This window comes from Pelodiscus sinensis, chromosome 3, assembly GCF_052426305.1.
Source record: "Pelodiscus sinensis isolate ZL-2025 chromosome 3, ASM5242630v1, whole genome shotgun sequence".
NCBI classification, from domain to species: Eukaryota; Metazoa; Chordata; order Testudines; family Trionychidae; genus Pelodiscus; species Pelodiscus sinensis.
In genome coordinates, this window is record NC_143054.1 from 2,244,608 (window position 1) to 2,270,000 (window position 25,393).

General features: G+C 66.7%; 1 protein-coding gene across 1 annotated transcript in view; it reads left to right on the top strand.

Moving 5' to 3' along the window:
• Positions 1-25,393, top strand: part of MAPRE3 (microtubule associated protein RP/EB family member 3) — a 69,251-nt gene that overhangs the window by 10,332 nt on the left and 33,526 nt on the right. The window lies entirely within an intron of this gene.

Below are 25,393 nucleotides of genomic sequence, written 5' to 3' on the forward strand. Positions count from 1 at the left end.
AGCCGCTGGCTGAGCTTTCCTTGCCCGTTGCTCAGCCACAGAGAAGTTTCCAGCCTCCCTGCAGAGTGCGTGTTTCTGACCCCACACACAGACATGACAGCGAGTCAGGACCAGCACCTACAGAGCCAGTGGAGCAGAAGCTGTCATGTGACATCGCACATGGCCCCCTTTGTATACACTTTGGGGCAAACACCCCCCTTAAAATCCAGTAACGTGACACCCCCAACGCAAAATTGATGCTGGAAGTGATGCCAGTAACATCACTGAGGGCATCGCACAGGTCCCCCCGCCCGAGATAAGGCATCTGCTGGACCAGGCCAGGTCTGGGCACAGCTGAGGGCATCTGCTCAGGGCGAATCGCTCTAACTCAGGGCTTCTTACAGCCCCTGACTGGAGGCCCTTCCAAATAGGTCACATCTTTGGCTCCGCACTATTGTAGTTTTGACCCTTCAGGTGTAAACTGCAATTTTCCTTTGGCAAAGCAAGCTCTGCCCCTCCCCCTTGTCCTGTGGTCTCAAAACCTGGCTCGACAAAGGGCTGGCTGGGCGTGTCTCCCTTGCTCTCAATGGCCATGGAACCCTCTCTCCCCCAATCGGTGGGGGAACAACCATAAGCTGTAGACTCACAAATCTCTCGTCCTTCCACCCCTAACCTGTTTCCACGTGGAACCAGCTATCAACTTCCCTGACCGATTACAAGTGCCCATAGTGCCCAGAGACGGGAGCGTAACGGCCATCTCCTGCATCCTAGAGATCCTACTAGAGATTCCTTTCAGGTAGGAATAAGAGATCCTCCGGAAAAGGGCTTTATTCCGGAGGATCGCACCAGTCTAGAGGCTTTTTTTCCGGCTTTTCCCCAAGCCGGAAAAAAAGCGGCGGCCATGTTTATTTAAATCTGCAGGGGATATTTAAATCCCCCGCGGATTTCCCTGTGCTGACTTACCTGATTTGCATCCCTTTTCCGGAATTTGTGGCCAGTCTAGACGTAGCCACTGACTTCCCAGCAAGCTGGTCACACACAGTCACTGGGTTACCAGACTGCTCCAGTTCTCTGGCTGTTCCTGCCTCATTTGTAACAATCCGCAACCCCTCTGAGACCTCTCCACCACCATCCACACTGGATCTTCCTAAACCCAAGTCAGTGGAGCCTGTTAACAGACAAGTTCTGTCCGTCAGGCACTGACGCAAGTGCCTCACACAACAAACTGTTGCCTTGTACAGGCAGAGCTTTCCCCTGATCTGCCCCAAACAAGACACTTTTACTCTCCTCAGCCCCTGCAAACTGCTTGCTACAAGCACTGCCAGGACTCTCTTCCCTAGGAGCTTCCTCGAGCCACAGTTCACCCTTCTCTGGCTCCGCAGCAGCATTGCCCTGCTGAGCCCCAACCAACTCCTGAACTTCATTTACTCCCTGAGTCATTTCTGGCCCCTCCGGTGGATTCACAGACAGTCCCCTCTCAGGCACATAGACAGAGGCATGAGATACAAGGTCAGAGACATTTTCCTCCCTTTGTACTCTCTGGACTGGCCTCAGGGCTCTCTGTCCTAGCGCACACAAGGGCAGGAACCATCCTCTCCTCCTCAAGTAACACACAAGCCCCTGAACCGTCTGATCTCGGGGACCCTGGCAAGATGCTGCCTGGATATACCCCAGTCACAGCCTCCTTCTCCCCGGCAGACACAAACGTAGGGCCACCCCCTGTCTGGGCTTAGCTGCATCCAGTCCCAACTCTGGGCCAACAGCATCGCTCTCAGCCATCGCAGGCGGAGGGCACCTTCCTCAGACACAGGATGGGGGGAACCACTTCCCCCACAGGCATGCCACTGCCATACAGCCAGACAACTAGAGACAGTCTCTCCTTTGTCCCAGCTCCCCTGGCTATTCTCAGGCACACGGCTTCACTGACCCACTGCTACTCCCAGCAGCCAAACTGCCAGCTTGCACACGGTGGCTGCTCACACTGAGCTTCTGCACACAACTCACTTCCAGCGTGTGCAGGTTCAGACTCACACGCCTCACCAGCCGACGATCCATCACCCTCCAGAACTTTATCTTGTTCCCCAGTGAGGAATTTACCCCGGCCATTCCCTGCAACCTGCCCCAGAGAAGCATTGCCCGGATTCCTGGGGTCCCTCTGCCCTGCTTCTGACTCCAGCCTCACCTCTGGGACATCAAACAGGCCATCAGAACCCTCACTCCCAGGCTCACTGCCCCCCTGTACAGACACACGGCCATCTGCCTCAGGCAAACATTTAGAGACACTTTCCCCTTGGTTATAGTGGGGCTGACTAGCCAGACACCTGCCCAGAATCACATGCATCCCCCTCACAGCCCCCATACATGCTTTGGGGCTGGGTTACAACATCAGCTGGGTTAAACACATCTGCCATGTCATAGTCACCCCACATACCCACGCGGTCATACACCGAACTCCCAGGAGGATCCAGTCCCTTTTGTTCTTCTGTTCTCTTAAGCTGAAGTTCAAGTCTGGCAGCTTCCTCTTAGGCTAGTCTGAGTCTTCTGTCCGACTCTGCCATCCTCTCTGCACATTCTCGTTCCCTCTTCTGCCTTTTCTCAGCAGCTTCTTGCTCTAGTTCTCTCTTCTGCTAGTAGACAAAATTCTTCCAGTTCTCGCTTATATTTCAGTTGCATTCTCCTCACTGGATCCTGCACTCCCATTTCTTCTGCAGCATTTCTGGCCACTAACAAAGATCTCAGCTCTGGCTTAGAAGCTTCCTCACCAAAGGCCATGCCTCTTCCCAAGCACAAATCCTTCAGAGCCTCTCTGTCCAGACTCTCATACTGTTGCTGGCTCATCGCAGCAGCTCTTTAACCAACCAAACTCTCTATGCCCAAAAATCCAATTTAGCCAGCGTGGGGCCCTGGTCCAAAGCTCAATTGACCAAGTTCTGTGGATCCTGCCGACTACGCCACTGTGACGGACCGGACCGGACCGGGCCGGGTCTGGGCACAGCTGAGGGCGTCTGCTCAGGGCGAATTGCTCAAACTCGAGGCTCCTTACAGCCCCAGACTGGAGGCCCTTGCCAAAGAGGCCACAAACCAGTCACACCGAGCGCTTCAGCTGCCTGCCTAGCCAGCCAGAAGCCTCAGGAGCAAAACCCCTCTGACACTCCAGCTCTCTCTGTGCCCCAGTCAGCCCCGGGCCTAACACACGGGGAGAGGTTATAGAACCCGATCTCAACTACCCCGAATGGGTTCTTCCGGTCCCAGGAAACCAGCCACAGGTCCCAGGTCAATTTACCCTCTGGACCTTGCCCACAAATCACACTGAGCCAGTCCTTTAGACTCTAACATCTAAAGGTTTATTGCTACAAGAAAGAAAAGCCTGAGAGTGAGGCTGTTAAAGGATAGTACGTTACATGCATCAAATCTCCCAGTTCTCGATTCAGGCTCTAGCAGAGATGTTACAGCTGCTGGCTTAAAAGTCTCTGGTTACATCCGATGTCAGGATGGGTCCACGGTTCTTCCCGGCTCATTGTTCCCTGCAAGGCTGCATCTGGGATCAGGAGCTGAGCAGAAGACCTAGATGGAGGGGCCACATGGCACTTATATCCCTCCTGGCATCTCCTTGGCTCCAGCAGGTCACCTGGCCAGTGGCCTGTCCCTGTGTCCCTGCTGGTAGCCCTTAGGTATCAGTCCCACGCCTGAGGTGTGTCCTGGCACCTAGAGATTCGTTGCCCCCTTGCTAACTGCCATAGCCGCTGGCTGAGCTTTCCTTGCCCGTTGCTCAGCCACAGAGAAGTTTCCAGCCTCCCTGCAGAGTGCGTGTTTCTAACCCCACACACAGACATGACAGCGAGTCAGGACCAGCACCTACAGAGCCAGTGGAGCAGAAGCTGTCATGTGACATCGCACATGGCCCCCTTTGTATACACTTTGGGGCAAACACCCCCCTTAAAATCCAGAAACGTGGCACTTGCCCATGCGCACGGGGGGGTCGGCCGTCGGGGGAGCAGCGTTGCGGGCACACGGGGGAGATGGCTGCAAGGCAGGAGTGTGTGACCTGGGACACCAGACCGTGGGCCGGCTGGGGAGAGCAGAGCAGCGCGTGGGGGTGGCTGGCCCCTGCCACGTTCAGAGCAAGCCCAGCTCCAGAGGCATGTTTGGCAGGGGCTGCCTGGCGCGACGTGACCAGCCAGCCCTGGCGGCTGCTTGTGCTCCCTGGACACGGCACTGGGGAAGGACTCCTGCCTGGAGCAAAATGCAGGACAATGTAGCACTTTAAAGACTAACAAGATGGTTTATTAGGTGGAAGAAAATTGTCACAACCATATATACCAAAGGATACAATTAAAAAACGAACACATATGAAAAGGACAAATCAAATTTCAGAACAGGAGGGGGATGCGGGGGGGGGGGAGGAAGGAAGGTAAGTGTCTGTGAATTGATGATATTAGAGGTGGGGAGAGTGGGATGTTTGTGAGTTAATGGTATTAGAGGTGATAATTGGGGAAGCTATCCTGGTAATGGGTGAGATAGTTCAAGTGTTTGTTGAGTCCTTTTTGGAGAGTGTCGAATTTTAACATGAATGACAGTTCAGAGGATTCTCTTTCAAGTGCAGATGTAAAAGGTCTTTGTAGCAGAATGCAGGTGGTTAAGTCATTGAGACAGTGTCCTTTCTGGTTAAAATGGCAAGAAACTGTTTTCTCTTTGTGATCTTGTCTGATATCTGTTTTGTGAGCATTGATCCTTTGGTGAAGTGTCTGAGACGTTTGTCCAACGTACATAGCAGACGGACACTTTCGGCACATGATAGCATAGATTATATTTCTGGATGCGCAGGAATATGTGTTCTTGATCTTATAACTCACTTGGTTAGGTCCAATAATGGTATCAGCAGAGTGAATATGTGGACAAAGCTGGCAACGGGGTTTGTTGCAAGGGAAGGTACCAGGGTTGGTATTAGTGTGGTATGTCCTGTGGTGGTTGGTAAGAATCATCTTGAGGTTAGGTGGTTGTCTATAGGAGACTATGGGTCTGTCTCCCAGAGCCTCTTTGAGTATGGTATCCTGTTCCAATATAGGCTGTAGTTTATTGATAATGTGTTGGACAGGTTTAAGTTGGGGGTTGTAGGTGATGACAAGTGGTGTTCTATTGTTGGTTTTCTTGGGTCTGTCTTGAAGTAGATGGTTTCTAGGTATTCGTCTGGCTCTTTCAATTTGCTTTTTTATTTCTCTGGGTGGGTAGTTGAGGTTTATAAATGCTTGGTAGAGATCCTGAAGCTTCTGGTCTCTGTCAGTGGGATTAGAGCAGATGCGGTTGTATCGAAGAGCTTGGCTATAGACGATGGATCGTGTGGTGTGTTCTGGATGGGAGCTGGAAGCATGTAGGTAACTGTATGAGTCGGTGGGTTTTCTGTAGAGAGTGGTGTCTAATTTTCCATTGTTGATTTGTACTGTGGTGTCCAGGAAGTGGATCTCTCGTGTAGAATGGTCCAGGCTGAGGTTGATGGTGGGGTGTAGGTTGTTGAAATCTCTCTGGAGCGCAGGGCTGCCGTTGTGGGCCGGGGAACGCCGTCTGAAGTTAGGAGCAGGACCTGAGCAGCAGGGCTGGGAGCACCTGCAGGATGGGCGCGGACGCAGGTCGTGCTGGGACTCTGGGGGCCCAGTGGGCTGGTGGGCCTTCCCGTGAGGGGCTGTGGTAGTGTGGTGGCTGACAGCCCCCCTCTGCCCGCTCTGAATCACAGAAACAGCGAATCGGGAGAGACCTCAGGAGGCAGCGAGTCCAGCCCCTGCCCAAGGCAGGACCAACCCAACTCAATCAGCCCAGCCAGGCCCTTGTCCAGCTGGGACTTACACACCCCTGGGGATGGAGACTCCCCCCTCCCCAGGGAACCCAGCCCAGGGCTTCCCCACCCGCCTAGGGGAATCCTTTGTCCTGATCTCCTACCTAGACCTTGCCCGCCGCCCCCCAGAGAAGGCCCTGGGGGGCCCTGAAACATCCCGCGCTTCTCAGGGCGCCTGCGGACACTTCAAGGGGAAGCTTCGGGCACAGGCCCGGCATGGGCGTAGCGTTGGGGAGCCGGGGGGGCCGTGCACGGCTTGTTCCGCACACGCTCTCGCAGCCCGTTCATGGAGCGTGAGCGGCGTGCGCTGTGCTGAGCTAGACGCAGGGGCTGCGTGCGGCCCTCGGGCGAGGACGTTACCCGCCGGGTGGCTCACTGGTCCAGAGGCACGGCCGCAGTCCATTTCAGAGCAGAAGCGCCCTTGTGGGCACCTCCCGCTGGCCCCGGGCAGCTCACGGGTGCCAGCTTTGAGGAGTGCAGGCGTCCCCAACGGGGGCTCTTGATCTCAAAGCGGCAGCGCCGGCGTGGAGCGGGAAGTGAGCGGGGGGCTCCGAGTCCCCCTGGCCCTGGGCTCCACGCAGAGCCGGGGCAGGTTGGCACTGCCCCGCTGATCCCGGGCTCCACGCAGCATTTCCAAGGCGTGGACCCCGGGGGCTGCTGGAAAGTGGATCTAGCGTGTTCTCTCAAACCGCACTTGCTCGTGGCCCCGCTGCCTGCGACCTGCGACCTCTTCCCAAGGTTCCTTGCAAGCCGGGGAGACGCTTAGGGGTAGGGGAGTGCGCGGCCGGGGGCTTTGTTCCAGCCACGGCGCCCAAAGGGGAAGTGGCTTTGCTGGGAGCAAAGGGCTCCCCGGGGCGAAGGACGCTGGTCGCGGCCGGCTCTGCCTGCTTGGTTTGCCAGAGGGGGTCAGTGCCCTGAAAGAGCCGTGGCTCCCGTTCCCTGGCTGGGGGAGAGGGCGCTAGGCAGGGCCTCGGCCTGGGGTTGTCCAGTGAGGGACACAGGTGCCACTGCCCGGCAGGCCACAGAGGGGCTTTTCCTGTGGCTCCTGCCCCTGCAGAGCCAGCCTGTTGCCAGTGCAAAGCCTGGGTTCATCCTGCTTCGAAGCTCTTCCACAGTGCGGGCAGGATCAAGCTTGGCTGGGCCCCCGGAACCCCGTGGAGCCCCACACTGTGCTCCTGGCAGTGGTGGTAGCCCAGTCTCTCCAGCCCGGCCCAAGCAGGGAGCCCCCCGCTGGACCGAACCCCAAGCCTCCCGCCGGACCGAGCCCCCCGCTGGACTGGGCCCCGAGCCCCCCGCTGGACCGGGCCCCGAGCCCCGTGCCGGACCGAGCCCCCCGCTGGACCGGGCCCCGAGCCCCCTGCCGGACTGGGCCCCAAGCCCCCTGCCGGACCGAGCCCCGAGCCGGACCGAGCCCCCTGCCGGACTGGGCCCCAAGCCTCCTGCCGGACCGGGCCCCGAGCCCCCTGCCGGACTGGGCCCCGAGCCCCCTGCCGGACCGAGCCCCCCGCTGGACCGGGCCCCGAGCCCCCTGCCGGACTGGGCCCCAAGCCCCCTGCCGGACCGAGCCCCGAGCCGGACCGAGCCCCCTGCCGGACCGAGCCCCCTGCCGGACTGAGCCCCGAGCCCCGTGCCGGACCGAGCCCCGAGCCGGACCGAGCCCCGAGCCCCCTGCCAGACTGAGCCCCGAGCCCCGTGCCGGACCAGGCCCCGAGCCCCGTGCCGGACTGAGCCCCATGCCGGACCGAGCCCCGAATCCCCTGCCGGACCGAGCCCCGAATCCCCTGCCGGACCGAGCCCCGAGCCCCCTGCCGGACCGAGCCCCGAGCCCCCTGCCGGACCGAGCCCCGAGCCCCGTGCCGGACCGAGCCCCGAGCCCCCTGCCGGACCGAGCCCCGAGCCCCCTGCCGGACCGAGCCCCCTGCCAGACCGAGCCCCGAGCCCCGTGCCGGACCAGGCCCCGAGCCCCGTGCCGGACCGAGCCCCGAGCCCCGTGCCGGACCAGGCCCCGAGCCCCGTGCCGGACCGAGCCCCGAGCCCCGTGCCGGACCAGGCCCCGAGCCCCGTGCCGGACCAGGCCCCGAGCCCCGTGCCGGACCGAGCCCCGAGCCCCGTGCCGGACCAGGCCCCGAGCCCCGTGCCGGACCGAGCCCCGAGCCCCGTGCCGGACCAGGCCCCGAGCCCCGTGCCGGACCAGGCCCCGAGCCCCGTGCCGGACCGAGCCCCGAGCCCCGTGCCGGACCGAGCCCCGAGCCCCCTGCCGGACCGAGCCCCGAGCCCCCTGCCGGACCAGGCCCCGAGCCCCGTGCCGGACCGAGCCCCGAGCCCCGTGCCGGACCGAGCCCCGAGCCCCGTGCCGGACCGAGCCCCGAGCCCCCTGCCGGACCAGGCCCCGAGCCCCGTGCCGGACCGAGCCCCGAGCCCCCTGCCGGACCGAGCCCCCTGCCGGACCGAGCCCCGAGCCCCCTGCCGGACCGAGCCCCCTGCCGGACCGAGCCCCGAGCCCCCTGCCGGACCGAGCCCCCTGCCGGACCGAGCCCCGAGCCCCCTGCCGGACCGAGCCCCGAGCCCCCTGCCGGACCGAGCCCCGAGCCCCCTGCCGGACCAGGCCCCGAGCCCCCTGCCGGACCGAGCCCCCTGCCGGACCGAGCCCCGAGCCCCGTGCCGGACCGAGCCCCGAGCCCCCTGCCGGACCGAGCCCCCTGCCGGACCGAGCCCCGAGCCCCCTGCCGGACCAAGCCCCGAGCCCCCTGCCGGACCGAGCCCCGAGCCCCGTGCCGGACCGAGCCCCGAGCCCCCTGCCGGACCGAGCCCCGAGCCCCGTGCCGGACCGAGCCCCCTGCCGGACCAGGCCCCGAGCACACTGGCTGCTTTGGGAAATATCCGGTTGTTGCGCAAGTGGCAGGCCCTGGCTCGGGAGGCAGTCTGGGTGTCAGCCTCTGACGCTGGTTCTTGGCACCTGGCTGGGCGGAGGGATGCCGGGTGTGAGATGCCTGGACCTGCCTCGCGGGGGTGGCTGGCTGCGGGTTACTCTGCCCGCTCGGTGCTCGTGCGGATGTGGCGGTGTGAGCGGTTAAGCCGGGAGCCTGGGCCGTCCGTCACGGTTCCCGGCAGCCCCCTCCCCAGGTGCCCCCCCCGCCCCCGGGGCAGCGGTTGCCTGGCCGCCTGAATACGGACGTTTTACCGTCCCCGTTGCTTATTGGCTGCAGTTCCCAAGAGGGGGCTGGTGCAGCCTTGTGGGCCAGGGGCTGCTCCGCGGCCGCAGGGCTCCAGCCGGCCCCTTTGCTCAGGGAAAGGTCCAGTTGAACCGGCTGATTCATTCAGCAGGGCCTTGCAGCCCCCGTGGGAGACTGTGCAGGCCGCTAGCCGTGGCCCGGCTCGGGGGGTGCTGGGCGGTGTCTCAGGGAGCCCTGCTTGCTGTGGGGAGCCAGTGTCCCCACAAAGCCTCTCGCTCCCAGGCAGCCAGCTTGCCTGAAACACCGGCAGCCGTTAGCCGGGCACTTGGCTCCTGCGCGTGCGCCCCTGCCGCTGTCTGGAGTCCCTCCGGCTGCCTCTAGCGCACACCGGGCCGTGCGGAGCAGCCCCTCGCACGGGAGCACTGCCGAAGGGCACCGGGGGGTGTGAGGAATGAGAAATTCCGCCTGGGCCCTCGAGGAGCTGGGGGGAGGGCCGCCGGGAGAGGCCTGTCCCAGTGCTGCTGAAGAGCCTGCCGGCCGCTCGGGACCTGCTCTCGCCAGCTCGTACCTCTCCCGCCGCCCCTCCGAGCCCGGGGCTGACCCGGCTCCAGCGCTGCCGACTCGCTGGCTCGGCCTGGGCGCGCGCAGACCCCCATTGCGGAGCACGGAGCAGGGCCCGGCCTGTCTCTAGCCAAGTGCGCTTGTCCCGTGACGGCGAGCGCGTGGGCTTCCCCGCCTAGCCTCGCGTGCCAGGTCCCGCGCTGGGCCCCGGAGGAGGGCATCACGGCCCGGCCTGCGCTAGAACGGGCACGGGGCTTTCAGACGCCCACGCCGCTCATGGGTGCAGAGCTTGTTCCAGTAGCGGCGCCCGTTTCCGTCCTTGGGCCGGAGCAGCAGGGCCCTGGGGTCCCCGCTCGGAGCGGGCGCGGCCGGGGGGGTTGAGGTTCTGCTCGGAGCGGGCGCGGCCGGGGGGTGTTTGAGGTTCCGCTCGGAGCGGGCGCGGCCGGGGTGTTTGAGGTTCCGCTCGGAGCGGGCACGGCCGGGGGGGGTTGAGGTTCTGCTTGGAGCGGGCACGGCCGAGGGGGGTTGAGGTTCTGCTTGGAGCGGGCACGGCCGGGGGGGTTGAGGTTCTGCTCGGAGCGGGCACGGCCGGGGGGGGTTGAGGTTCTGCTCGGAGCGGGCACGGCCGGGGGGGGTTGAGGTTCTGCTCGGAGCGGGCACAGCCGGGGGGGGTTGAGGTTCTGCTTGGAGCGGGCACGGCCGGGGGGGTTGAGGTTCCGCTCGGAGCGGGCGCGGCCGGGGTGTTTGAGGTTCCGCTCGGAGCGGGCACGGCCGGGGGGGTTGAGGTTCTGCTCGGAGCGGGCACGGCCGGGGGGGTTGAGGTTCTGCTCGGAGCGGGCACGGCCGGGGGGGTTGAGGTTCCGCTCGGAGCGGGCGCGGCCGGGGTGTTTGAGGTTCCGCTCGGAGCGGGCACGGCCGGGGGGGTTGAGGTTCTGCTCGGAGCGGGCGCGGCCGGGGGGGTTGAGGTTCTGCTCGGAGCGGGCACGGCCGGGGGGGGTTGAGGTTCTGCTCGGAGCGGGCGCGGCCGGGGGGGGTTGAGGTCCCCGCTCGGAGCGGGCGCGGCCGGGGGGGGTTGAGGTCCCCGCTCGGAGCGGGCGCGGCCGGGGGGGGTTGAGGTCCCCGCTCGGAGCGGGCGCGGCCGGGGGGGGTTGAGGTTCTGCTCGGAGCGGGCACAGCCGGGGGGGTTGAGGTTCTGCTCGGAGCAGGCACGGCCGGGGGGGTTGAGGTCCCCGCTCGGAGCGGGCGCGGCCGGGGGGGTTGAGGTTCTGCTCGGAGCGGGCACAGCCGGGGGGGGTTGAGGTCCCCGCTCGGAGCGGGCGCGGCCGGGGGGGTTGAGGTTCTGCTCGGAGCGGGCGCGGCCGGGGGGGGTTGAGGTCCCCGCTCGGAGCGGGCGCGGCCGGGGAGGTTGAGGTTCTGCTTGGAGCGGGCGCGGCCGGGGGGGGGTTGAGGTCCCCGCTCAGAGCGGGCGCGGCCGGGGGGGGTTGAGGTCCCCGCTCGGAGCGGGCACAGCCAGGGGGGTTGAGGTCCCTGCTCGGAGCGGGCGCGGCCGGGGGGGGTTGAGGTCCCCGCTCGGAGCGGGCGCGGCCGGGGGGGGTTGAGGTCCCCGCTCGGAGCGGGCGCGGCCGGGGGGGGTTGAGGTCCCCGCTCGGAGCGGGCGCGGCCGGGGGGGGTTGAGGTCCCCGCTCGGAGCGGGCGTTACAGCCATGCCGTGCCTGCCGTTGGCCCTACCACAAGCCCCAGCTGCCTCCGCTCTCCCCCCCGCCCGGGCTGTGTGCTCCGGCTGCTGCCCGAGTGCGCTCGGCGCCCGTCGCTCGCCCGTGTCTGGCGTCTCGCTGAGCTGGCAGCGGCGCGGCCCGGTGGTGGGTGGCCGGGTCGGGGCTGCGCGTGGCCGGCTGCTGCACCTGCCCCAGGTTCCATTCCTGCCCCACCAGAGTGCCCCGGATGGGGAGTGAAAAGGCGGGAGCCCCAGGAATTCCCCGGCGCCCTGCCGCCCCCCCGACTCTGCAGCCCTGCCGGGGGCTCGCCTGCGCCTGGGCACGGTGCTGAGGGTGTGGCCTGGCGGCTCCTGGGCCGTCTCGTAGCAAGTGCCCAGCCGGGCTGGCCGGCAGGATTCCTCGGCGGCTGGTCCCTTCCCCAGATGGCTGCCTTGCCGGCAGTGCAGAGCCCTTGCGGGCTGCCTGCCCTGCGCTGGAGCAGAGGGGTCTGTGCACAGCTGTGGGCCCCGTGCTCCTAGCCATGCGGGGCGGCGGAGCTAGCTGCTGCCTCAGTCGCTGCTCTTCCGCTGACTGCCCCGGGCTTGACTTGGATCCCCCCCTCCCGCCGCCTGTTTCAGAGGCAGCAGAGCGGGGGAGCAGGAGCTGGTGCCCGTGAGGAGCTCCCCGCGGACCCCATGGACCGGGCTGTATCAGTGGGGCGGTGGCGGCTGGTAGCCGGCCTGCGCGGGGAGCTGGTTTTATCGACTGGCCGTGGAAGCGCTAAGAAGGCGCGTGGCTGCCGCTGGCTAACGTGAGAGCGGCTGGGGCCCGTCCGCGCGGGCTGAGGCAGACAGATCGGCGCCGGCGCCAGGGGGCGGACGTGCTCAGCCGGGTTCCCGTGCTGCCGACGGCGCTGGCCCCGCGTCGCAAAGCAGCGGCTGCCGGCCCGGAGAGCTAGCCTGCGGGAGCGAGGCCTGGCTGGGGCCCGCGCCAGCGTTTGGGCGGCGCGACGCTGCCCGGCTGGCTCAGGCCCGGCGCTCAGGAGGAGGGGGTGGCTGGAGGTTCCTTCCCGCCTGTGCCCTGCCAGGATGGGCGGCGGGGTAGCCCCTCAGCAAGCGCTGAGTCTGGGTGAGCCGGGGGGCAGGAGAAGCCCCGGAGGCAGGGCTGGGTGGGCTCCTGGAGGGGATGGGGCGCTCCCAGAGCCTTCCTGGTGACTCGCGGAGTCTGGTTCTGGAGGGGCTTGTGTATTTGCGCAGAGCTTCCCAACAGCTCCAGCTCCCTGGCAAGTGCCTGAGCCGCGTGACTGGCGCCGCGCGGATCAAAGGAGGCCGGCTGTCGGGTCGCTCCTGCGCGAGCTGTGACGTGGGGCGCGGTGCCGTCTCCCCCCTCCCCTGCGCCCGAGGGAGCTGTGACGTGGGGCGCGGCGCCGTCTCCCCCTCTCCCCTGCGCCCGAGGGAGCTGTGACGTGGGGCGCGGTGCTGTCTCCCCCTCTCCCCTGCGCCCGAGGGAGCTGTGACGTGGGGCGCGGTGCCGTCTCCCCCTCTCCCCTGCGCCCGAGGGAGCTGTGACGTGGGGCGCGGTGCCGTCTCCCCCCTCCCCTGCGCCCGAGGGAGCTGTGACGTGGGGCGCGGTGCCGTCTCCCCCTCTCCCCTGCGCCCGAGGGAGCTGTGACGTGGGGCGCGGTGCCGTCTCCCCCTCTCCCCTGCGCCCGAGGGAGCTGTGACGTGGGGCGCGGTGCCGTCTCCCCCTCTCCCCTGCGCCCGAGGGAGCTGTGACGTGGGGCGCGGTGCCGTCTCCCCCTCTCCCCTGCGCCCGAGGGAGCTGACGTGGGGCGTGGTGCTGTCTCCCCCTCTCCTCTGCGCCTGAGGGAGCTGTGACGTGGGGCGCGGTGCTGTCTCCCCCTCTCCTCTGCGCCCGAGGGAGCTGACGTGGGGCGCGGTGCTGTCTCCCCCTCGCCCCTGCGCCCGAGGGAGCTGTGACGTGGGGCGCGGTGCTGTCTCCCCCTCTCCCCTGCGCCCGAGGGAGCTGTGACGTGGGGCGCGGTGCCGTCTCCCCCTCTCCCCTGCGCCCGAGGGAGCTGTGACGTGGGGCGCGGTGCCGTCTCCCCCTCTCCCCTGCGCCCGAGGGAGCTGTGACGTGGGGCGCGGTGCCGTCTCCCCCTCTCCCCTGCGCCCGAGGGAGCTGTGACGTGGGGCGCGGTGCCGTCTCCCCCTCTCCCCTGCGCCCGAGGGAGCTGTGACGTGGGGCGCGGTGCCGTCTCCCCCTCTCCCCTGCGCCCGAGGGAGCTGTGACGTGGGGCGCGGTGCCGTCTCCCCCTCTCCCCTACGCCCGAGGGAGCTGTGACGTGGGGCGCGGTGCCGTCTCCCCCTCTCCCCTGCGCCCGAGGGAGCTGTGACGTGGGGCGCGGCGCTGTCTCCCCCTCTCCCCTACGCCCGAGGGAGCTGTGACGTGGGGCGTGGCGCCGTCTCCCCCTCTCCCCTGCGCCCGAGGGAGCTGTGACGTGGGGCGCGGTGCCGTCTCCCCCTCTCCCCTGCGCCCGAGGGAGCTGTGACGTGGGGCGTGGTGCCGTCTCCCCCTCTCCCCTGCGCCCGAGGGAGCTGTGACGTGGGGCGTGGCGCCGGCTCCCCCTCTCCCCTGCGCCCGAGGGAGCTGTGACGTGGGGGGTGGCACCGGCTCCCCCTCTCCCCTGCGCCCGAGGGAGCTGTGACGTGGGGCGCGGTTCTGTCTCCCCCTCTCCCCTGCGCCCGAGGGAGCTGTGACGTGGGGCGCGGTGCCGTCTCCCCCTCTCCCCTACGCCCGAGGGAGCTGTGACGTGGGGCGCGGTGCTGTCTCCCCCTCTCCCCTGCGCCCGAGGGAGCTGTGACGTGGGGCGCGGTGCTGTCTCCCCCCTCCCCTGCGCCCGAGGGAGCTGTGACGTGGGGCGCGGCGCCGTCTCCCCCTCTCCCCTGCGCCCGAGGGAGCTGTGACGTGGGGCGCGGTGCCGTCTCCCCCTCTCCCCTGCGCCCGAGGGAGCTGTGACGTGGGGCGCGGTGCCGTCTCCCCCTCTCCCCTGCGCCCGAGGGAGCTGTGACGTGGGGCGTGGTGCCGTCTCCCCCTCTCCCCTGCGCCCGAGGGAGCTGTGACGTGGGGCGCGGTGCCGTCTCCCCCTCTCCCCTGCGCCCGAGGGAGCTGTGACGTGGGGCGTGGCGCCGGCTCCCCCTCTCCCCTGCGCCCGAGGGAGCTGTGACGTGGGGCGCGGTGCCGTCTCCCCCTCTCCCCTGCGCCCGAGGGAGCTGTGACGTGGGGCGTGGTGCCGTCTCCCCCTCTCCCCTGCGCCCGAGGGAGCTGTGACGTGGGGCGTGGCGCCGGCTCCCCCTCTCCCCTGCGCCCGAGGGAGCTGTGACGTGGGGCGTGGCGCCGGCTCCCCCTCTCCCCTGCGCCCGAGGGAGCTGTGACGTGGGGCGCGGCGCCGTCTCCCCCTCTCCCCTGCGCCCGAGGGAGCTGTGACGTGGGGCGCGGTGCCGTCTCCCCCTCTCCCCTGCGCCCGAGGGAGCTGTGACGTGGGGCGTGGCGCCGGCTCCCCCTCTCCCCTGCGCCCGAGGGAGCTGTGACGTGGGGCGTGGCGCCGGCTCCCCCTCTCCCCTGCGCCCGAGGGAGCTGTGACGTGGGGCGTGGCGCCGGCTCCCCCTCTCCCCTGCGCCCGAGGGAGCTGTGACGTGGGGCGTGGCGCCGGCTCCCCCTCTCCCCTGCGCCCGAGGGAGCTGTGACGTGGGGCGTGGCGCCGGCTCCCCCTCTCCCCTGCGCCCGAGGGAGCTGTGACGTGGGGTGCGGTGCCGTCTCCCCCTCTCCCCTGCGCCCGAGGGAGCTGTGACGTGGGGCGTGGCGCCGTCTCCCCCTCTCCCCTGCGCCCGAGGGAGCTGTGACATGGGGCGTGGCGCCGGCTCCCCCTCTCCCCTGCGCCCGAGGGAGCTGTGACGTGGGGCGCGGTGCCGGCTCCCCCTCTCCCCTGCGCCCGAGGGAGCTGTGACGTGGGGCGTGGTGCCGTCTCCCCCTCTCCCCTGCGCCCGAGGGAGCTGTGACGTGGGGCGCGGTGCCGGCTCCCCCTCTCCCCTGCGCCCGAGGGAGCTGTGACGTGGGGCGTGGCGCCGGCTCCCCCTCTCCCCTGCGCCCGAGGGAGCTGTGACGTGGGGCGCGGTGCCGGCTCCCCCTCTCCCCTGCGCCCGAGGGAGCTGTGACGTGGGGCGTGGCGCCGGCTCCCCCTCTCCCCTGCGCCCGAGGGAGCTGTGACGTGGGGCGTGGCGCCGGCTCCCCCTCTCCCCTGCGCCCGAGGGAGCTGTGACGTGGGGCGTGGCGCCGGCTCCCCCTCTCCCCTGCGCCCGAGGGAGCTGACGTGGGGCGTGGGGCGTGGCACCGGCTCCCCCTCTCCCCTGCGCCCGAGGGAGCTGTGACGTGGGGCGTGGCGCCGGCTCCCCCTCTCCCCTGCGCCCGAGGGAGCTGTGACGTGGGGCGCGGTGCCGTCTCCCCCTCTCCCCTGCGCCCGAGGGAGCTGTGACGTGGGGCGCGGTGCTGTCTCCCCCTCTCCCCTGCGCCCGAGGGAGCTGTGACGTGGGGCGCGGTGCCGTCTCCCCCTCTCCCCTGCGCCCGAGGGAGCTGTGACGTGGGGCGCGGTGCCGTCTCCCCCTCTCCCCTGCGCCCGAGGGAGCTGTGACGTGGGGCGCGGTGCCGTCTCCCCCTCTCCCCTGCGCCCGAGGGAGCTGACGTGGGGCGTGGCGCCGGCTCCCCCTCTCCCCTGCGCCCGAGGAAGCTGTGACGTGGGGCGTGGGGCGTGGCACCGGCTCCCCCTCTCCCCTGCGCCCGAGGGAGCTGACGTGGGGCGTGGCACCGGCTCCCCCTCTCCCCTGCGCCCGAGGGAGCTGACGTGGGGCGTGGCACCGGCTCCCCCTCTCCCCTGCGCCCGAGGGAAGCGCCGGCCGAGGTGAGCTCAGACTGCGCTGCCCTGCCGCCTGGCGTTGCCCAGGGCTGTGAAGAGCACCCCTCCTGGGAGCGAGGCGGCTGACGCCAGCGTACAGGGAGAGGCTGCCCGGTGGCCGGGGAACCGGGCAAGAGAGCCGTGCTGTCCCAGGCGCAGGGTGCGCTGTGCGGTGTCACGCGGTAAGAGCCTGCCCTCGGCACCGTGCCGCAGCACAGTGCACGGATCAGCTGGGCTGGGGATCAGGGACTGTTATGGGGGGACGGCCCCTCGTGCCAGGCAGAAGCCCAGGACGAAGGGGGCACGGCGGGGCGGGTGCGTCCGGAGGGAGGGGAGTGGCAAGCTTGTGCAAACCGGACCCCCGCAGGCGCCTCGTCCCAGCTGGTGGGTTGCGTTCCTGGCAGGCGCGCTGAACCCTCCGTTTCCCCAGCGCTGTCGGCTCAGCCGTGAACTCCCCGGGAGCCGATTCCCCGTCCCCTTGTGTCATAGCCCTGGGGGTCAGTGGGGGCTGCGTGCAGGTGGCGTTTCGAGCCGTTGGCGGGGACCTTTCCTGCCAGGAGGTAACTGGCCAGAGGCAGGTGATGTGATCCCGGCCTGGCCAGTAAGACAGGGACTTGTGCGTAGCGAGGGGAGCAGAACGGAGGCCTAGCAAACGTGTAGCTGGGAACCGAGAGTGAAACGTCGGTGCTGCGTGAAGTCACCTGCGCCGGCCCACGGGAAGGGGGCGGGGGGAGCGAAGGTCGCAGTGCAAAGGTAGCTAGTAATCGAGTGTGGCAAATAGATAAGGGAAGTGTGAGAGGCTGGGCTGAGCCCAGAGGCCCCTGCGGGAGGGGAGACCTCAGGTCAGGGCTCTGCCACAGCCAGGGAGGTCAGCCCCGGGCTGGCCCAGGGAAGTGAAGGGTCCAGCCCGGGCAGCCAGCGCCCAGCCCGGCTGTAATACCCCTTGGTACAAGCTCTGTCTGCCTGACCCCTAGGACAGACTCCAGGTGGGAGCCCCCATTCCTTCCCGGCCCCTATTCTCCCCCACCCCCAAACACACCTGCCAGCCTCTCTTCTCAGCTGGGGGTGCTGCTTAGGCCACGCCCATACTTACTGCGCTGGAGATCGATCTTCTGGCGTTTGATTTAGCAGGCCTAGTTAAGACCCACTAAATCGAACACTGAGGGTGGCTGTGCGCTGGGACTCCTGGCAGCCGATGGGAAAGTTTGCTCCTGTTGGCCTCCCACCGCCAAGCTCAGCCTAAGGTAGGTCAACTCAGTGGCGTAGCTGGATTTGTGTGCCCCACCCCGACCTTCTAGCTCTAGGGCAGACCTGGCCTCAGTTTCCCTGCAGAGAGCTGGGGAAAGCCCTGTCCCTCTGGGGATGCTTGCTGGTGTCTGTCCTGGTGGCAGAGTTTGCTGCTGTCTTCCCAGCGGCTCTGTTGATAGGGGCTGGGGCCCAGCCAGGCAGGGCAACCTGGACACGTGTGTGGGAGCATCCCTCTGCATCCCAGAGCTGCATGCAGGGGGCCCAGACCCACCCAGCGCTCGCAGGCAAGCTGCGGAAAGTTCCACCTCGCCAAAGGCTGGCTGGGATCCACGCGCCCCGCCCCGCTGGCTGGCTGGCTGCCTGCTCTGCCCCGCTGGCTGCCTGCTCTGCCCCGCCCCGCCCCGCTGGCTGGCTGCCTGCTCTGCCCCGCTGGCTGCCTGCTCTGCCCTGCCCCGCTGGCTGGCTGCCTGCTCTGCCCCGCTGGCTGGCTGCCTGCTCTGCCCCGCTGGCTGGCTGCCTGCTCTGCCCCGCTGGCTGGCTGCCTGCTCTGCCCCGCTGGCTGCCTGCTCTGCCCTGCCCCGCCCCGCTGGCTGGCTGCCTGCTCTGCCCCGCCCCGCCCCGCTGGCTGGCTGCCTGCTCTGCCCCGCCCCGCTGGCTGGCTGCCTGCTCTGCCCCGCCCTGCCCCGCTGGCTGCCTGCTCTGCCCCGCCCCGCTGGCTGGCTGCCTGCTCTGCCCCGCCCCGCTGGCTGCCTGCTCTGCCCCGCCCCGCCCCGCTGGCTGCCTGCTCTGCCCCGCCCCGCTGGCTGGCTGCCTGCTCTGCCCCGCCCCGCTGGCTGGCTGCCTGCTCTGCCCCGCTGGCTGCCTGCTCTGCCCCGCCCCGCTGGCTGGCTGCCTGCTCTGCCCCGCCCCGCTGGCTGCCTGCTCTGCCCCGCCCCGCCCCGCCCCGCTGGCTGCCTGCTCTGCCCCGCCCCGCTGGCTGGCTGCCTGCTCTGCCCCGCCCTGCTGGCTGCCTGCTCTGCCCCGCCCCGCCCCGCTGGCTGCCTGCTCTGCCCCGCCCCGCCCCGCTGGCTGGCTGCCTGCTCTGCCCCGCCCCGCTGGCTGGCTGCCTGCTCTGCCCCGCCCCGCCCCGCTGGCTGGCTGCTCTGCCCCGCTGGCTGCCTGCTCTGCCCCGCCCCGCCCCGCTGGCTGGCTGCTCTGCCCCGCTGGCTGCCTGCTCTGCCCCGCCCTGCTGGCTGGCTGCTCTGCCCCGCTGGCTGCCTGCTCTGCCCTGTCCCGCCCCACTGGCTGCCCTGCCCTGTCCCGCCCCACTGGCTGGCTGCCCTGCCCTGCCACGCTGGCTGGCTGGCTGCCCTGCCCTGCCCGGCTGGCTGCCTCAGAATCCTGGCCGCTGGAGGAGGCAGGACTCCCCTTGCAGCGCCCGTGGCGTTTTCCCTGACCTCACGCTCATCCGCGTGAGGGTTCTGCTCGTGGCTCTGGGGCGGGCCCGCTGCTGACGCTAGGCCTACCAGCCAGTAGCTGTGGGCATAATTGGCGCCCATCAGGCACGGGAATGGGTGTCTCACGAAATGAACTGCTGCCCCTTACAGGCCGAGCTTTCTCCTGATCTCCCCCAAGCAAGGCCCTGTCACGCTCAGCAGCCAAACTCCATTTCCACACACGGCTGCTCACACTGCTCCTCGCACGACTCCCCTCCCGCGTGGGCAAGTGCAGTTTCACAAGCATCACCGGCCAACAACCCATCTCCCTCCAGAGCCTGATCTTGTTCCTCAGCTAGGAATTCCCCCTGGCATCCCCTGCAGCCTGCCCCAGGGAAGCACTGTCCCAACCCCTGGGCCCTCCCTGCCCCGCTTCTGATTCCAGCCTCACCTCTGAGGCATCAGACAGGCCCTTGGATCCCTCACTCCCAGGCCTCTGCCCCCTGCACAGACAGCCACCTGCCTCAGACAGACAGGGAGAGACACTTTCCCCTTGGTTACAGTAGGACTCACTAGCCCCAGACACATGCGTCCCCTTCCCAAACCTCCCTGTGAGCTACAGGTAACACAGAGGAGTCACATCCCTACATGCTTTGAGGCTGGGTTAAGACATCAGCCATGTCATAGTCACACCGCATACCCACACGGTTACATATCGAACTCCCAGGAGGATACGGTGCGACGGACCGGGCCGTGTCTGGGCACAGCTGAGGGCCTCCGCTCAGGGCGAATTGCTCAACTTCGGGGCTCCTTACAGCCCCCCGACTGGAGACCTTCCCAAACAGGCCACACACCAGTCCCACCGAGCGCTTCAGCTGCCTGCCTGAAGCCTCACGAGCAAAACCCTCCGACACCCCAGCAATATCCGTGCCCCAGATGGCCCCGGGCCTATACACAGGTGGGGGGTCCTAGCACCCAATCCCACCTACCCCGAACAAGTCCTGTCCGGTTCCAAGAAACCAGCTGCAGATCCCTGGTCAATTTACCCTCTGGACCTTACCCACAAATCACGCTGAGCCAATCCTTTAGCATCTAACAACTAAGGGTTTATTACTACAAGAAAGAAAAGCAGGAGAGTGAGGTTGTTGTTAAAGTATCACACATTACGAGCATTGAATCTCCCAGTTCTCGATGCAGGCTCTAGCAGAGATGTTACAGCTGCTGGCTTAAAAGTCCTTGGTGCACATCCTATGTCCGGATGGGTCCACAGTTCTTCCCGGCTCGTGAATCCCTGCAAGGCCGCATCTGGGGTCAGGAGCAGATCTGGAGACCTAAATGGAGTCGGCCACATGGCCTATTTCTACCTCCTTCCTGGCTTCTTCCAAGCTGGAGACGGTCACGTGGTCTCTGACTAGGCACCTAGATTCCTTCATAGGTGGGTCTCAGGTACTGAGACCTATTGTCCCTGGAGCCTCGCTAATTAGCATGTCCATAGGCCGAGCCCATCGCTCAACCACTTATAAACTCCCAGTTTCCATCCAGAGAACAGATTCCTAACTCCACACCCAGACATTACACAGAGATGTGAAGGGCAGATACAGAATCAGTAGAATTTACGCTTCTGTTTGACACCTCACACGGCCCCTTTGTACCACTTTTGGGGCGAACACCCCCCACAGGTGCAGCAGTGACCCGGCTGCTCCCCTCCCAGTCCAATAACGTGACATCCGGTGTCTTTTGTTCTTCTCTTCTCTTAAGCCGAAGTTCAAGTCTGGCAGCTCTCTCCTTGCTCGTCCGACTCTGCCATCCTCTCTGCACGTTCTCACTCCAGCTTGGGCCTTCTCTCAGCGGCTTCTCTTCATGCCTCAGCCCTTCTCTGCTCAGCTGGCAGACCAAATTCCTCCAGTTCTTGTTTATGTCTAAGCTGCACTCTCGTTTCTTCTGCAGCCACCAACCATCTCAGTTGTTCCCGAGAAGCTCTCTCGCTGAAGGCAATGCCTTTCGCCAAGCACCACGTTTTCAGAGCCTCTCTGTCCAGACCGTCACGGTCGCTGACTCATCGCAGCGGCTCTTTAACCAAACGAACTCTCAACACCAAAAATCCAATGTAGCCAGCGTGGGGCCCTGGTCCAAAGCTCAATTGACCAAGTTCTGTGGATCCTGCCGACTACGCCACTGTGATGGACCGGACCAGGTCTGGGCACCGCTGGGGGCGTCCGCTCAGGGCGAATTGCTCAAAACCAGGGCTGCTTACAGCCCCAGACTGGGGGGACCTCTCCAAACAGGCCACAAACCGGTCACACCAAGCGCCTCAGCTGCCAAACTGGCCGGCAGGAAGCCTCATGAGTAAAACCCCTCAGACACCCCAGCTCGCTCTGTGCCCCAATCAGCCCCGGGCCTAACACAGGTGAGGGGTTATAGGACCCGATCTCACCTACCCCCAACGGGTTCTTCTGGTCCCAAAGATCCAGCCACAGATCCCAGGTCACTTTACACTTTGGATCTTCCCCACAGGACCACGCTGGGCCAGTCCTTTAGACTCTCCAATCTAACGGTTTATTAATAAAAGAAAGAAAAGGCTGAGAGTGAGGTTAAGGAGAATACGTCACATGCACCGAATCTCCCAGTTCTCAGTGCAGGTTCTTAGCAGAGATGTTACAAACTGCCGGCTTAAAAGCCTCTGGTGCACATCCTGTGAGTCAGCCATCCTTCCCGGCTCGCTGTCCTCAGGTGGAGTCCGCCTCATGGCATTTTATAGCCATTCCTGGTACTTTCCAAGCTGGAGCGGGTCATGTGGCCCAGTGACCGAGCCCTGTGTCCCCTGCCAGCAGCCATTAGATACTGACTGGTCTGCAGGTTTCCAGGTGCAGCCCCCAGGTGTGTATTGGGCGCCCTGGGGGCCTGCTAGTTAGCACAGCCGTTGACTGAACAACCCTTCTTTACAGCAGGCAATCTCAGGCCGAGAACACTCCCGGCACCGGCCCAGAGCCCACACCCCTCACCTCACACACACGCACACAGGTACAGGAGTAGCAGACACAGAGTCAGTAGAACAGAGCCTCCCCTGGCCCCCTTGCTACAGACTTTGGGGCACCCCCCCCCCCCCCCGGGTGCAGCACTGATTTGGCTGCTTCCCCTAAAATGCAGTAACGTGACAGTCAGCAGCCCCCGACCCCGAAAAGGTCCCTCACCCCGTCCTAAATCAAGACTTGCCTCTCCCCCTGGGGGCTCCAGGGCTGTCTGCTCCAGGACTTAGATGGTGCCTAGACATGTTTAAATTGTTAATGATGCAGAAAAAGCAGAAATGTTGAAATGTTCCGTGTCTGTGGAAAGACACGGTTCCTGCTGGGCGACACAGCTGGTGGAGTGACCGGGGGGGGGGGCAGGGCAGACTTCCCGAGCGAGCTGCGTTGCTGGGTAAACGGCCCTTTCCAGCCCAGCCCAGCCCAGCCCAGTGCGGAGAGACGCCAGCAGGGCCCCCCGGGGAGCAGTGACAAGCCCCTGGTGTGGCCAGGGAGGGCTAGTGCGAGCCCTGGTGCGTCGATGCGGGGAGGGGTTCCCTGCGGCTGGAATACAGAGTCCACTTCTGGGCGCTGCCTGTTAAAACGATGCTGGAAGGTTGGAGGGGCCGGGCGGCTGAGAAGGCGCCGCAGCAGGCTCGGGCCGGGGAGCTGAGCGCAGGGGGGCTGAGAGCCGACTCCATTGTTGACGACTCCAGTTGTGGACGACACACGAGTCCATTTGTTTCAGGGCAGCGTCGCCTGGCGCAAATGGAAGCCCGGGGACCTGCCGAGGTGGGCGGCGACGAGGCGGCTGGTGTAGCCCCAGCTCGTTCTTGGCTCCCAGTGCCCACAGCCGCCGCTGCCCTGCTCCGAGCGTCCCATGGGCCTCAGCGCACGGGCTCCCGCGTGGGGAGCAGGAAATGGGGCTCGGAGAGGCGCTCGTCGCCGTGGCAGGACAGCAGCCCCGTAAGACGAGGGGTTGGGGCTGGTTGTGCAGCGCCAGACAGGACTTGGCGGCGGGTGTCCGGTGTGACCGCCGAGGCCAGAGGCGAGACCAGCAGCACACGTGAAAACCCACCGGCTGCGGCCAGGGTGTGTCCCTGCTCCATAGCCAGAGCGGGGCGAGCCTGGGGCGGGGCGACGGCCTTGCGTGTCCCACGGGTGGCACAGAGCACGCCTGGGCAGAGCCGGCTTGTGGCGTGACGGCGGGATGTCACCGCTAAACCCTGCCGAGGGAGCGGGGCTGTGCCCCGTTAGGCTGTGCGCCAGCCGCTGAGCCCTGCGAATCCGCAGGTGGGAACACGGGCACCCACAGCTCATCAGAGGCCAAGGAGAACAACCCCCCTTGTGACACCCTCTTAGATACTTGAAAACCGCTCGCCTGTCCCCTCTCAGCCTGCTCCTTTGCAAACTAAAGCAGCCCAGTTCCCTCAGTCTTCCCTCCTAGCCCATGTTCTCCAGACCTGTCAGCATCCCTGGGCCCTCTCCGGTTTCTCCACATCTTTCTTGAAATGCGGTGCAGCCCGCATGCCGTGCGTTTCCCACTGCTGCTCCCCCAGGGGCTGGGGAGCCTGGCCCGGCTCTGGCCCGGCTCTGATCATGCAAGTCCTCACCAGACGTCCCCGCCGGAAAGCCATGGCTTGTCATGCGCCCCCCCCCCCCGCACGACCACCCGTGGGACACGCAAGGCCGTCGCCCTGCCCCGGGCTCGCCCCGCTCTGGCTATGGAGCAGGGACGCGCCCTGGCCGCAGCCGGTGGGTTTTCACGTGCGCTGCTGGTCTCGCCTCTGGCCTCGGGGTCACACCGGACACCCCTGTCCGGCGCTGCACGACCAGCCCCAACCCCTCGTCTTACGGGGCTGCCCATGGGCGTAGCAGCCGGCCGTCTAGTCTGGGTCGGGGCTGCCAGGCTCTGTGCAGCCCCCCGAGCGCGGCTCGACCCCGCCGCTTGCTGCAGGCCAGCTGGGCTGTACACGCCGGGGCACAAGTGCCAAGCGTGCTTGGGGGGCTAAAAATAAATAGCACAGCTACTGCCGGGGCAGCTGGCGGAGTGGAAATAGCTGCGCCCGTGACCCCCCCTGCCCAAAATAACCTGCCCCTTGCAAGCCTAGACCCCCCCCCCCGCACCTGCTCGAGTCCCCACTGTTCCCTAGGGCGGAGCGGCGCCTCCCATCCATCCCACATTGGTGTCCGCCCGGCGGGGGGGCAACCTGAACCGAGCTTCCAGGGGCTGGTGGGGCAGCCGGTGCTGGAGGCTTTGGGGGTTTGCCGATGATCCCTGAGAAACGAGCTGTGGAAGGAACGGAACCGGTCACCGCCCTTGGCCCTTGCGGCCTGCGCCGCGCTCCTGCAGAGAACGAAGCAAAGCGAGGGCCCTTTCCGCCGCTTCCCAAGCCCAGCCTGGGGCGGCCGGGGGTCACCTCGCCCCCCTCGCCGAGACGCTGCCTCCGGCGGGAGCGAGTCGCGCTTTTGGCCCGTCCCACATGGGTCCTGAGATGGGTTTTGACTCGTGAGCTCCTGCCGCAGCCTGGACCTGCCGGCTGCTTGTCCTGGGGTCATGGTTCGGCACGTGCCCGAGGCTGCTGCGGCATTTCTCTGGAAGGAAGAGGCCGGAGACGCCGGACGCCGGGAGCTGGGGCTGTGAGGACGACAGCCGGGAGCATGAGACTCCGCAGGGGCGTGGGCGCTGGCGAGACTGGCCCGTTTAAAGGGCGCTTCCCAGCAGGCTCTGGGCACGGAGCGGCAGGCCCGGGAGGACACTCGGCCCCGAGGAGATGCTGCCGTTCAGAGCCGAGAGGGGAGAGGAGTCTCCCCAGGAGCCGCAGGGGGAGGAGAAAACCAACCCGTTGGCTCGGCTGCGGCCCAGGTACCGGTGCGGCGGCCAGGGCGGTTCCAGTCCTGCAGCCAGCGCCGACCGGGGAGCCGGCTGGGTCCTGAGGCAGGACGCGTCTGATGCCGACTTGGAGCTCTCCCGTTCCCGCCGTCTCCAGCGCGGAACAAGGGGCAAGCCGGGGAACGCCCAGTCGCCCAGCAGCCATTGCTGGACAGGCCCTGCCCCATGGAGCCCCGGGGCTGCCGGGGCACTGGGCTGGCATGGCTGGGGTGGGGGCGTGTCGCTGCCTCGCCCACCTGGGCATCTTTAGCAGGCACTGAGGCTGCAGGTCCCAGCATGCAGTGCGGCCTGGCTGCTGGAGCGGTGCATGCTGGGAGCTGTAGTCGGGGTGCCGCAGGCTCGGTGTGGCTACCCGACTCCGCCCAGCCGGGCAGGTGCCCCCAGCTGTCAGCTCGGGGCTATTTTGGGAAGTGCTGGAAGGAGCCGGGGAGGCTGCAGCGAGTGCCTGGCCCAGCTGCCTTGGCAGCCTTTTCCGGCTGGCTGCAGGCTCGGCACCGACCCCTCGGCTGCTGCGGCGCCCTCCGAGGGACGGGGCCTGGGCGGCCAGCTGCAAGGCGGTCACTGCACGCGATGTGGGGCTGGGCTGGTCCGCAGGGGGGCGCTGGCGCTGACGTGGTGGAGGGGGCACAGGGCTGGGCCAGGACAGGTCCCTG